Consider the following 12,026-nt stretch of genomic DNA (forward strand, 5'->3'; position numbering starts at 1 on the left):
TCCTTTCTACTTCTCTGCCATCCACTACATCACCAAGTCAATGTGATTTCGCCTCTAAAGTTCCATGCAACTTCTCCCACTGGCACCACCCATGCCCGAGGAGCCCTAAGTGTCTAACTGGTTTACTCCCATTTGTCTTCGCTGTGCTTGGATTTCTTCAAAGTGCAAGGCAGATCAAATCAAGATCATATCACCTTTCCTTGCCCAACCCTTCAGAGACCCTGCATCAGTCAGGTCACAGTTGTAAGCAGCAGAAACAGGCTATGACTAGAGCAGCAGAGGAATCTAATGAAAGGGTATTGATCAGCTCACAGGACACCCGGGCAGCTGGACCCAGAGATCACACAGGCACAAGGAATGGTGACTGGATAGCCAGCACCACCATCAAAACCACACTGTTAGAGCATCTGGGGGTGGGTGTGGGACACCGTGGCCCCCACTATCCCTAGCCCCTAGATGTTGCTGGAAGACTCCATAGTTCCCCTTTCCTCAAATCACTTGCTATAGACTTTAAGACCTGTGTGGAAATGTCGTATTGGCTAAGCCCCTAGTTGTGGAGATGGGAGTGAAAAAAAATCTCCTTTAAATTTCTGTGCTGATTCAGTCAGTGGGGATTGCTTGTCACAGGCAGGAGGTTCAGATGTTGGACACTCATTTTTCTCAAACTTTATGGTGCTTAGTGGGCTCCCAAAGCCACCAGGAGCTGGGTGGGTATCTTAGCTGGTATGCGGTGTTCCTGCTTTAATAAGCATCCTTTTAGTTAAAAGTCACAAGTCCCTTTTAGTTTAAGTGATAAAGTGGTGAGGATGGGACCTTGGTTTTTTGCAAAGCCATAAAGAGGAAAAAGTTAGCCTTGTCCTCTGGAGAAAAAGAAATAGGTCAAAAGCTAAAAGTATGACCTAATCCCTCTGTAGTCAGGCAAGAAATAGGAGACAGGCAAATGTTGTGCAAGAGATTCCCCTGGGCTCGGCCAGGAGGAGCCGGCTAGAGGATCCAGTGCAGGAGGCTGGGCCTCAGGACCCATTAGACTCTCACGAACTTTGTCAAGCTGCTATGAAAACTCCCAGGGTCTGGGTCTGCAGGAAAGGCTCCCCATTCCTACCCTGGAAAGAGCGAGAGAGGCTGGAAGGGGACAGGAGTAAACTGGACAGGGGACTTAAGGAGTCACTTGTTGGTGCCTCCCCCAGGTCCCTTTACAGGCTAGTGCGCCACCCGCAGCTGTAGTGCACGTTGCCAGCTGCTGGGTCACCCCTGACTTCTAGTGCTTACTAGGCTCTGTGTCCCCACCCCCGGCAGCCCGCAGCCAATGGCTGACTGCTACGTAACAGCCCCGCCCTCTGCCTCCAGGTGAGTCTTGCCGTTGAGGCTTCACTCCAGCCGAAACCACACACTGCCTATAGCCGTGGCGGTGACAGTGGCCCTTCCCTCCGTGGATATGAGGGCGGGCGGGGGGGGGGGGGAGAGGAGGGGGGCAGTTGACAAGCTCCCGGCGCCCCCCTCCCCCCTTCCCTTGGCCCCTGCCTACCCATCCCAGCTCAGAGGCGGCCTCCTCTCTGCTCCGCGTTCCATTTCCTCCTCCCCGGGCTGGGAGCCAGAGAATGGATGGCAGCACGCCCGTTAGCTCTCTTTTGCCCCCTCGTGGATCTGGTGAGAACTTTGGTGACTCCCGAATCGTTTTTTCCCCCCAGCCTACTTGTGGTTCCAGAAGTGGAACACTGGGACTGTGGAGAGCGGGGGAGGGGTCAGGGTAAACACTTGTAGTTGGCACAATTGAGGGTAGTTTTACAAGCAAAGGGGTTGGTGGAATTAATGGGGGAATGCATGGTAATTCGACTCAGAAAACGTTGGGATTCATGAGGGCCGGGCATGGAAACTGGGCGAAAGCGCTGGTTAATTCCGTGAGTGACTTCTGTGACCACGTAACACCTCTTTGGATCACAGATTCCTCTTCTGTCAAGTAGGGAGAATCCGACCGGCTCCCGTCAGCTGAGGTCACTGGTGGATTTAGAGTGATTACAGATCTGAGAGAGCTTTGCTGTCTCAAGCCATGTGGATCTCGTTGCCTATGAATTTCCATCATATGTCCATCTTAACTATGCGACTTTGTATGTGACTTTTTTAATTACATTAAAATTTTTCAATCCAAGTTAGTTAACATACAGTGTAGTCCTGGCTTCAAGAGTAGAACCCAGTGATTCATCTGTTACATTTGACACCCAGTGCTCATCCCAAAAAGTGCCCTCCTTAATGCCCATCATCCATTTAACCCATCCCCCCACCGACCTCCCCTCCAACCGTCCTCACGTTGTTCTCTGTATTTAAGAGTCTCTTATGGTTTGCCTCCCTCTCTGTTCTTGCCTTATTTTTCCTTCCCTTCCTCTATGTGCATCTATTGAGTTTCTCAAATTCTACATGAGTGAAATCATATGATATCTTTCTCTACTGACTTATTTTGCTTAGCATAATACACTCTAGTTCCATCCACGTCGTTGCAAATGGCCATATTTCATTCTTTTTCATTACCAAGTAGTACTCCATTGTGTGTATATACCACATCTTCTTTATCCATTCATCAGTTGATGGGCATTTGGGCTCTTTCCATAATTTGGCTATTGGTGATAGGACTGCTACAAATATTGGGGTGCATGTGCCCCTTCGAATCAGCACACCTGTATCCTTTGGATAAATACTTAGTAGTGCAATTGCTGGATCATAGAGTAGTTCTATTTTTATCTTTTTGAATTAAACCTCCATACTCGTTTCCAGACTGGCTGCACCAGTTTGCATTCCCACCATCAGTGCAAAAGGATTCCCCTTGCTCCACATTCTTGCCAACACCTGTCCTTTCCTAAGTTGTTAATTTTAGCCATTCTGACAGGTGTGAGGTCGTATATCACTGTCGTTTTGATTTGTATTTCCCTGATGATGAGTGATATTGAGAATCTTTTTTTCAATATTTATTTTATTTTTGAGAGAGAGAGAGAGAGAGAGAGAGAGAGAGAGAGAGAGAGACGGAGGAAGAGTGAGAGCACAAGTGGGGGAGAGGCAGAGAAAGGAAGACAGAGGATCCGAAGCAGGCTTCATGCTGGCAACAGAAGTCCCATGTGGGGGTCAAACTCATGAACGATGAGATCATGAGCTGCAGTTGGACCCTTAGCCAACAGAGCCACCCAGCCAGCCACTGGGTTATTTGTTTTTTGGGTGTTGAGTTTGGTAAGTTCTTTATAGATTTTGGATACTAACCCTTTATCTGATATGTCATTTGCAAATATCTTCTCCCCTTCCGTCAGTTGCCTTTTAGGGTTGTTGACTGTTTTCTTCACTGTGCAGAAGCTTTTTATCTTGAGGTCCCAATGGTTCATTTTTGCTTTTATTTCTGTTGCCTCTGGAGACATGTCAAATAAGAAGTTGCCGTGGCTGAGGTCAAAGAAGTTTCTGTCTGTTTTGTCCTGTAGGATTTTGATGGTTTCCTGTCTCACATTTAGGCCTTTCATCTATTTTAAATTTATTTTTGTGTACGGTGCAAGCAAGTGGTCCGGATTCATTCTTCTGCATGTTGCCGTCCAGTTCTCCCAGCACCATTTGCTAAAGAGACTTTTTTCCATTGGATGCTCTTTCCTGCTTTGTCAAAGATTAGTTGGCCGTATATTTGTGGGTCTATTTCATGGTTCTCTATTCTATTCCATTGACCTATGTGTCTATTTTTGTGCCAATACCATACTGCCTTGATTGATGATTACAGCTTTGTAATACAGGTGAAAGTCCGAGATTGCGATACCCTCCAGCCTTGATTTGCTCTCTCAACATTACTTTGCTATTCAGGGTCTTTTGTGGTTCCATACAAATTTTAGGATTGTTTGTTTTAGCCCTGTGAAGAATGATGGTGTTATTTTGATAGGGATTGCATTGAATGTGTAGACTGCTTTGGGATAGTATTGACATTTTAACTATATTTGTTCTTCCAATCCATGAACATAGAATGTTTTTCCATTTCTTTGTGTCTTATTCGGTTTCTTTCATAAGATTTCTATAGTTTTCAGTATATAGATTTTTCACCTCTTTGGTTAGATTTATTCCTAGGTATTTTATGGTTTTTGGTGCAATTGTAAATGGGATCAATTCCTTGGTATATCTTTCTGCTGCTTCATCATTGGTATATAGAAATGCAACTGATTTCTGTGCATTGATTTTATATCCAGTGACTTTGCTGAATTCATGTATCAGCTCTAGCAGTTTTTCGGTGGAGCCTTTTGGGTTTTCCCTGTAGAGTGTCATGTCATCTGCAAAGAGTGAGAGTTTGACTTCTTCCTTGCCGATTGGATGCTTTTTATTTCCTTTGGTTGTCTGATTGCTGAGGCTAGGATTTCCAGCACTATGTTGAACAACAGTGGTGAGAGTGGACATCCCTGTCGTGTTCCTGGTCTTAGGGGGAAAGCTCTCAGTTTTTTCCCCATCGGGGATGATATTAGTGGCGGGTCTTTCATATATGGCTTTTATGAGGTCAAGGTATGTTCCTTCTATCCCTATTTTCTTGAGGGTTTCTTATCAAGAAAGGATGCTGTATTTTGTCAAATGCTTTTTCTGCATGTGTTGAAAGGATCATATGGTTCTTATACTTTCTTTTATTAATGTGATGTATCACATTGATTGATTTGCTAATATTGAACCAGCCCTACAGCCCAGGAATAAATCCCACTTGATCATGGTGTATAATTCTTTTGATATACCGTTGAATTTGACTTGCTAGAATCTTGTTGAGAATTCTTACATCCAAATTCATCAGGGATATTGGCCTGTGAGTCTCCTTTTTAGTGGGGTCTTTGTCTGGCTTTGGAGTCAAGGTAATTCTGGCTTCACAGAATGAGTTTGGAAGTTTTCCTTCCATTGGTATTTTTTGGAACAGTTTGAGGAGAATAGGTATTAACTCTTCTTTAAATGTCTGGTAGAATTCCCCTGGGAAGTCATCTGGCCCAGGACTCTTATTTGTTGGAAGGTTTTTTTTTTTAAACATTTATTTATTTATTTTGACAGAGAGAGGAGAAAGAGAATCTCAAGCAGGCTTCATGCTCAGCACAGAGCCTGATGTGGGGCTTGATCTCATGATTGCGAGATCACGACCTGAGCCAATGTGAAGAGTCAGATTCTTAACTGACTGAGCCACCCAGGCACCCCTGTTGGAAGATTTTTGATAACCAATTTCTTTTCTGGTTATGGGCCTGTTCAAATGTTCTATTTCTTCCTGTTTGAGTTTTGCTACTATGTGAGGGTCTAGGAATTTGTCCATTTCTTCCATATTGTCCAGTTTGTTGGCATATAATTTTTCATAGTATTCTTTTATAATTGTTTGTATCTCTGTGATGTTGGTCATGATCTCTCTTCTTTCATTTGAGATTTTATCTATTTGGGTCCTCTCTCTTCTTTTTGAGAAGTCTGGCTAGGGGTTTATCAATTTTGTTTATTCTTTCAAAAAAACGAACTCTTAGTTTCATTGATCCATTCTACTATTTTTTTTTTTATTCTGTATCATTTATATCTGCTCTAATCTTTATTATTTCCCTTCTGCTGGCTTTGGGCTTTATTTGCTTTTCCTTTTCTAGCTCCTTAAGGTGTAAAGTTAGGTTGTGGATTTGGGACGTTTCTTGTTTCTTGAGATAGGCCTGAATTGAAGTATATTTTCCTCTTAGGACTGCCTTTGTTGTTTTCCAGAGTGTTTGGACTGTTGTGTTTTCATTTTCATTTGCTTCCATGTATTTTTTAATTTCTTCTTTAATTTCCTGGTTAGGCCATTCATTCTTTAGTAGGGTGTTCCTTAACCTCCACGTATTTTCCAAATTTTTTCTTGCAGTTGATTTCAAGTTTCATAGCATTGTGATCTGAAAATATGCATGGTATGATCTCAATCTTTTTGTACCTGTTGAAAGCTGATTTCTGACTCAATATATGATCTATTCAGGAGAATGTTCTATGTGTACTCGAGGAGAATGTGTATTTTGCTGTTTTAGGATGGAATGTTCTGAATATATCTGTTAAGTCCATGTGGTCCAATGTTTCATTCAGAGCCTTTGTTTCCTTGTTGGTTTCCTGCTTAGATGATCTGTCCATTGTTTTAAGTGGGATGTTGAAGTCCCCTACTATTATGGTATTATTATCAATGAGTTTCTTTATGTTTGTGATTAATTGATTTATATATTCGAGTTCTTTCACTTTCAGGGCATAAATGATTATAAATGTTAGATCTTCTTGGTAGATAGACCCTTAGTTATGATATAATGACCTTCATCTCTTGTTACAGACTTTATTTTAAAATCTAGATTGTCTGGGGGCGCCTGGGTGGCTCAGTCGGTTGAGCGTCCGACTTCGGCTCAGGTCACGATCTCGCGGTCCATGAGTTCGAGCCCCGCATCCGGCTCTGGGCTGATGGCTCAGAGCCTGGAGCCTGCTTCCGATTCTGTGTCTCCCTCTCTCTCTGCCCCTCCCCCGTTCATGCTCTGTCTCTCTCTGTCTCAAAAATAAATAAATGTTAAAAAAAATTAAAAAAAAATAAAATGTAGATTGTCTGATATAAATATGGCTACTCTGGCTTTCTTTTGGGGACCATTAGCATGATAAATGGACTCCATCCCCTCACTTTCAATCTGCAGGTGTCCTCGGGCCTAAAATGAGTCTCTTATTGGCAGCATATAGATGGATCTTGTTTTTTTAGTCATTCTGATACTCTATGTCTTTTGATTAGGGCATTTAGTCCATTTGCATTCAGAGTGATTATTGAAAGATATGAATTTAATGTCTTTGTGTTATCTATGGAGTCTATGTTTATGGTGATGTTCTTTGGTCCTTTTTAGTCTTTGCTGCTTTCCACTCAAAAAGTCCCCCTTAGAATTTCTCGTAGGGTGGTTTAGTGGTCACAAACTCCTTTGTTTGTTTGTTTGTTTGTTTGTTTTTCTTGGAAAGTCTTTATCTCTCCTTCTATTCTGAATGACAACCTTGCTGGATGAAGGATTCTTGGCTGCATATTTTTCCTATACAGCACATTAAATATTTCCTGCCACTCCCTTTGGGCCTGCCAAGTTTCAGTGGACAGGTCTGCTACTACCGTTATGTGTCTACCCTTGGAGCTTAAGGACCTTTTTGCCCCTAGCTGCTTTTAGAATTCTCTGTCTTTGTATTTTGCAAGTTTCATTATGATATGTCATGGTGTTGACCTGTTTTTTGTTGATTTTGAAGGGAGTTCTCTGTGCCTCCTGAACTTGGATGTCTGTTTCCTTTCCCAGGTTAGGGAAGTTTTCAGCAATAATTTGTTCAAAGAAACCTTCTGCCCCTTTTTCTTGCTCCTCCTCATCTGGGACTCCTATGATATGGATATTGTTTCATTTCATGGAATCACTTAGTTCTCTAATTCTCCCCTCATGATCTAGTAATTTTCTCCCCCTTTTTTCTTTAAAAAAAATTTTTTTTTTCAACATTTATTTATTTTTGGGACAGAGAGAGACAGAGCATGAACGGGGGAGGGGCAGAGAGAGAGGGAGACACAGAATCGGAAACAGGCTCCAGGCTCTGAGCCATCAGCCCAGAGCCCGACGCGGGGCTCGAACTCACAGACCGCGAGATCGTGACCTGGCTGAAGTCGGACGCCTAACCGACTGCGCCACCCAGGCGCCCCTATCCCCCTTTTTGCAGCTTCATTATTTTCTATCATTTTATCTTCTATTTCACCTATTCTCTCCTCTGCTTCTTCAATCCTTGCTGTCACTGTATCTAGTTTATTTTGCATCTCAGCTATGGCATTTTTAAAATTCATCTTGAAGAATTCTGAGGTCTTTGATCTCTGCAGCAAGGGTTTCTCTGGTGTCTTCTATGCTTTTTTCAAGCCCAGCTATTAGTCTTATGACTGTTGTTCTAAATTCTTGTTCAGATGTATTGTTTCTATCTGTTTTGGGCAAGTCTCTGGCTGCGATTTCTTCTTGATCTTTCATTTGGAGAGAATTCCTCCATCTTGTCATTTTGGCTAAGTTTCTGTCTTTTGAATATTTTAAGAGTGTGTTATGTGTCCTGCACCTGAGAGTACTACTGTATTAAAAAGGAGTCGTACACCGTCCGGGGCCTGGCACTCCAGGAAGTGTTTCTGGTATGATGCATGCACTCTGCTGTTGCATTTTGGCTGCTCTAACCACTAGTCAGTCCTCTGCAGAGCTCCTCCTTACTTGCAGTGTGGAGTATTTGGAGCTTTAATTAGGTGTGGTTTGATTTGTTTGTTGAAGTAACCCTGGGGGAAAAAAAGCAGTGGGTGGGTGGGTGGGGGAACCTGATCCCATAAAGAGAAAAAAAGGAAAGGGGAGAAAAGAAAACCAAATAGAGAAACAAAAAACTATAAGGCTGATTCCAAGAAAAGAGAAAGGAAAAGAAAGAAAAAAAAAGCAGAAGAAAAGAGGAAAGAAGGAAAAGGAATAAAAAAGACTGATCAAAAAAATAAAAAGAATATATAATAAGAAATGACAAAAAAAAAAAAACCAAATCAGGCACTATGAGCCTGATTCCAGAAGAAAAAAAGTGAGGGTGGAAAAAAGAAAGAAAGAAAGAAAAAGAAAGAAAGATAAAGAAAGAAAAATAGAAAGAGAAAGAAAAGGAAAGAAAAGAAAAAGAGTTGTCTGTTGGTGCCTGGGGTGGTTGGCTGTGCTGGTCTGGAGGAGAGGCAGGCTACATTGGGTCAGTCAGTCTTGCTCCAGTAAATAATCAGTTGCCAGGCACAGAGGGGCGGGTTTTGGTGTAAGCATGTCCTGCCTCCACCGGGGGCCACTGTGCTGCTCTCTGAAGTCCCACCATGTTGGGGTCGGGGGGAAAATGGTGTCACCCCAATCCCTTCTCCCTGGACCAGAGATCTCAGCCCAGGCTGTTCAGGCAGCCCTCACAGAATAGCGTGGGAAGTCAGCTTGACCTGTGCCACTGTTCTTCTGAGTCTTCCCCTTGGCGCTGGGCTGGGATTCAAAGCCCCAAGTCTTAAAGGACCCAGCATAGCATGACTCTGCTCCCCTGCTCCAGGGTGGAGCCTTTCCACCCTGCTAATGAAAGGCCTTTGGCTGGCACGCAGGGTCTTTTGTCCTTGAGGAGGCAATACATCCTCTTCCTAAACTACTCTAGGATGGGGACTGTTCTCTACCAGGGCTGCCCTGAGATCCGCTACACCACACTATGCAATTTGGGGACAGCTCCCTCCTCCCCAGGAGTGCACACCATGGCTCCACTCAGGAGAAAGTCATGCACTTCCAAAACCTGGGAGTTTTAGCTTCAAAGGTTGTTTGCAAAAAATGAGCCGGGATACTCAGTACTTCTCGTTCTCCACTCTGTGGTCCAGAGAGGTTTTCCTCTTGTGCTAACTCAATGCTGCACTTGCACAATTCCTCTCTCTTTCTCTCCCTTTTGTCTCCCCACAGAAAGGGTTCCCTCTCCTCCGTACCTCCACCATTTTATCTCCCCCAACTCACATACACACACCTTGATCCTGCCAAGCCGTCTCCCTCCAACTATGGAGATCCTTCTGCTGCTCCACAGATCTATTTCCTGGGTGTTCTAAGTGATCTGACCTCAATACAGCTGTGTTTGAGGGACAAGGAAAATTCAGGTCCCTCTACTTCTCTGCCATCTTAACTCTCACCTTGTGGCTATTTTATTTCTTCAACCTCTTCCTACTGGTCTTCAAGCTTCCACATTGCAAATGGCAACTAGAATTCTCTTACTCAACACCATTTGGCTATGACACTAAAAAGCCTTCAAGACTTTCTCATTGCACCTCAAGTCCCATCTGTGTTCTGTGCTCCCCCTGCCCCAACCCTGTGTGCCCTGGAGCTCATCTATTTCTCCAGCCTCACCCTTATACTCTCTTCTTTGCTTTCTCTGGTTCCATGCCTGCCTTCAGTTCTTTCACCAGCCAAGCTCTTTTCCATCTCAGGGTGTTTTCACCTGCTATTCCCTCTGCCTGGGAAGTCCTTTTCTTTCTTTCTTTCTTTCTTTCTTTAATTTTTTAAAATGTTCATTTTTCAGAGAGAGATAGAGCATGAGCAGAGGAGGAGCAGAGAGGAGGGTACAGAAGATCCAAAGCAGGCTCTGTGCTGACAGCAGTGAGCCTGATGTGGGGCTCAAACTCACAAAACATGAGATCATGACCTGAGCCAAAGTCAGCTGCTTCACTAACTGCCTGAGCCACCCAGGTGGCCTGTATCTTTCTTTCTGTGTGTGGTCAGCTCCTTTTTGGTTCCTTATAGCTCAGTTTAGCTAGCATATCACAAAAGGAGCCTTCCCTGGCTATACCCAGTTTCCCTTTATTTGTTAATTTGTTTTCATAGTAATTACCACAGTCTTACATTATCTTGTTTATGTATTAACTCTCCCCCCCTTTAAAATGTGTCTTTCTTTCTTTTTATAAAAATTTTTTTTAATGTTTATTTTTGACAGAGAGACAGAGCATGAGTGGGGAAAGGGCAGAGAGAGAGGGAGACAGAATCTGAAGCAGGCTCCAGGCTCCGAGCTGTCAACACAGAGCCCAACACGGGGCTCGAACTCACGGACCGCAAGATCATGACCTGAGCCGAAGTCAGACGCTCAACCAACTAAGCCACCCGGGCGCCCCTAAATGTGTCTTTCTACCTCAAGGGCGTTATTAATCCCCGATGCCTAAAATAGTACCTACTATTCTTCTAACATCAGTTAGGAATATATTTGGCTGCAAGTAACAACAACAACAAACTATGACAAACCATGAACTTCACAAATTTTAGCCACCTAAGAAGAAATCCAAAGGTAAGCCAATTGCTGGTATTGTTCCAGTGACCCCAAATACCATTAGGTACCCAGGCTCTTCCCATATTTCTGCTTCATTATCCTTAGCACGTTGATGTTTCTCCCCTCATTTATTACCTCATGGTCACAAGACGGCTACTCCAGATGCAGGCATCACATCCACAAGTAAGCTAGGGAGACACAAAGAAGGATAAGTACTAATCATGTCTCCTTTTGTGTGAGCAAAAGCTTTCCTGGGACTCCCTGAGCAGATTTCCCTTCACATCCCTTTACCCATAACTGGGTCCAGCTTCCCTCGAAGCTAGAAAAACAGGAAACATATGATGGTTAATTTTATGTCTCCGCTTGACTGGGCCATGGGGTGCCCAGATATTTGGTCAAACATTCTAGGTGCTTCTGTGAGGTTTTTTAGGGATGAGATTAACATTTCATCCCAAATGTTGACTCAACGGAGCACATTGCCCTCCCTAATGTAGGCTTCACTCAATAAGTTGAAGATCTGAATGGAACAGAAAGGCTGACTCTTGCCCAAATAAAAGAAAGTTCTTCCTAGATGACTGCTTTCAAACTGGGACATTGACTTTTTTCTTGCTTTCAGGTTTGAACTGAAACATCGGCTCTTGTTGGGTCTGGAGCCTGCCAGCTTTTGGATGGAAACCACACTGTCAGCAATCCTGGTTATCAGGCCTTTGGACTTGGACTGGAACAAAATCATCGGCTCTCCTGGGTCTCCAGCTTGCCAACTCACTGCAGATCTTGGGACTTACCTTCTTCCATAATCACATGAGCCAATTCCTTGCAATCAATTGCTCAATCTTATTGGTTCTGTTTCTATGGAGAACCCTGACTAATACAGAATGATATTGTTATGATTGGTTCAAAGGGCTGTACAACAGAAATATAATGTGAGTCATTTGTGTAATTCAAAGTCTTCTAGTAGCCACATTAAAAATATGAAGAGGAGGGGCGCCTGGGTGGCGCAGTCGGTTAAGCGTCCGACTTCAGCCAGGTCACGATCTCGCGGTCCGTGAGTTCGAGCCCCGCGTCAGGCTCTGGGCTGATGGCTCGGAGCCTGGAGCCTGTTTCCGATTCTGTGTCTCCCTCTCTCTCTGCCCCTCCCCCGTTCATGCTCTGTCTCTCTCTGTCCCAAAAATAAAATAAAAAACGTTGAAAAAAAAAATTAAAAAAAAAAAAATATGAAGAGGTGAAATAACTTGTAATAATATATTTAACCC

General features: G+C 43.6%; 1 long non-coding RNA gene across 1 annotated transcript; it reads left to right on the forward strand.

Annotated features, from left to right (window-relative positions):
• Positions 1-10,525: 10,525 nt before the first annotated feature.
• Positions 10,526-11,753, forward strand: LOC121012004 (uncharacterized). The gene is made up of 2 exons (XR_005781907.1): positions 10,526-10,791; positions 11,390-11,753. It is a non-coding gene; the product is annotated as an uncharacterized LOC121012004 (long non-coding RNA).
• The last annotated feature ends 273 nt before the right edge of the window (positions 11,754-12,026 follow it).

Source organism: Herpailurus yagouaroundi, unplaced genomic scaffold (genome assembly GCF_014898765.1).
Source record: "Herpailurus yagouaroundi ecotype Mexico unplaced genomic scaffold, PumYag 196, whole genome shotgun sequence".
Classification (NCBI taxonomy): domain Eukaryota; kingdom Metazoa; phylum Chordata; class Mammalia; order Carnivora; family Felidae; genus Herpailurus; species Herpailurus yagouaroundi.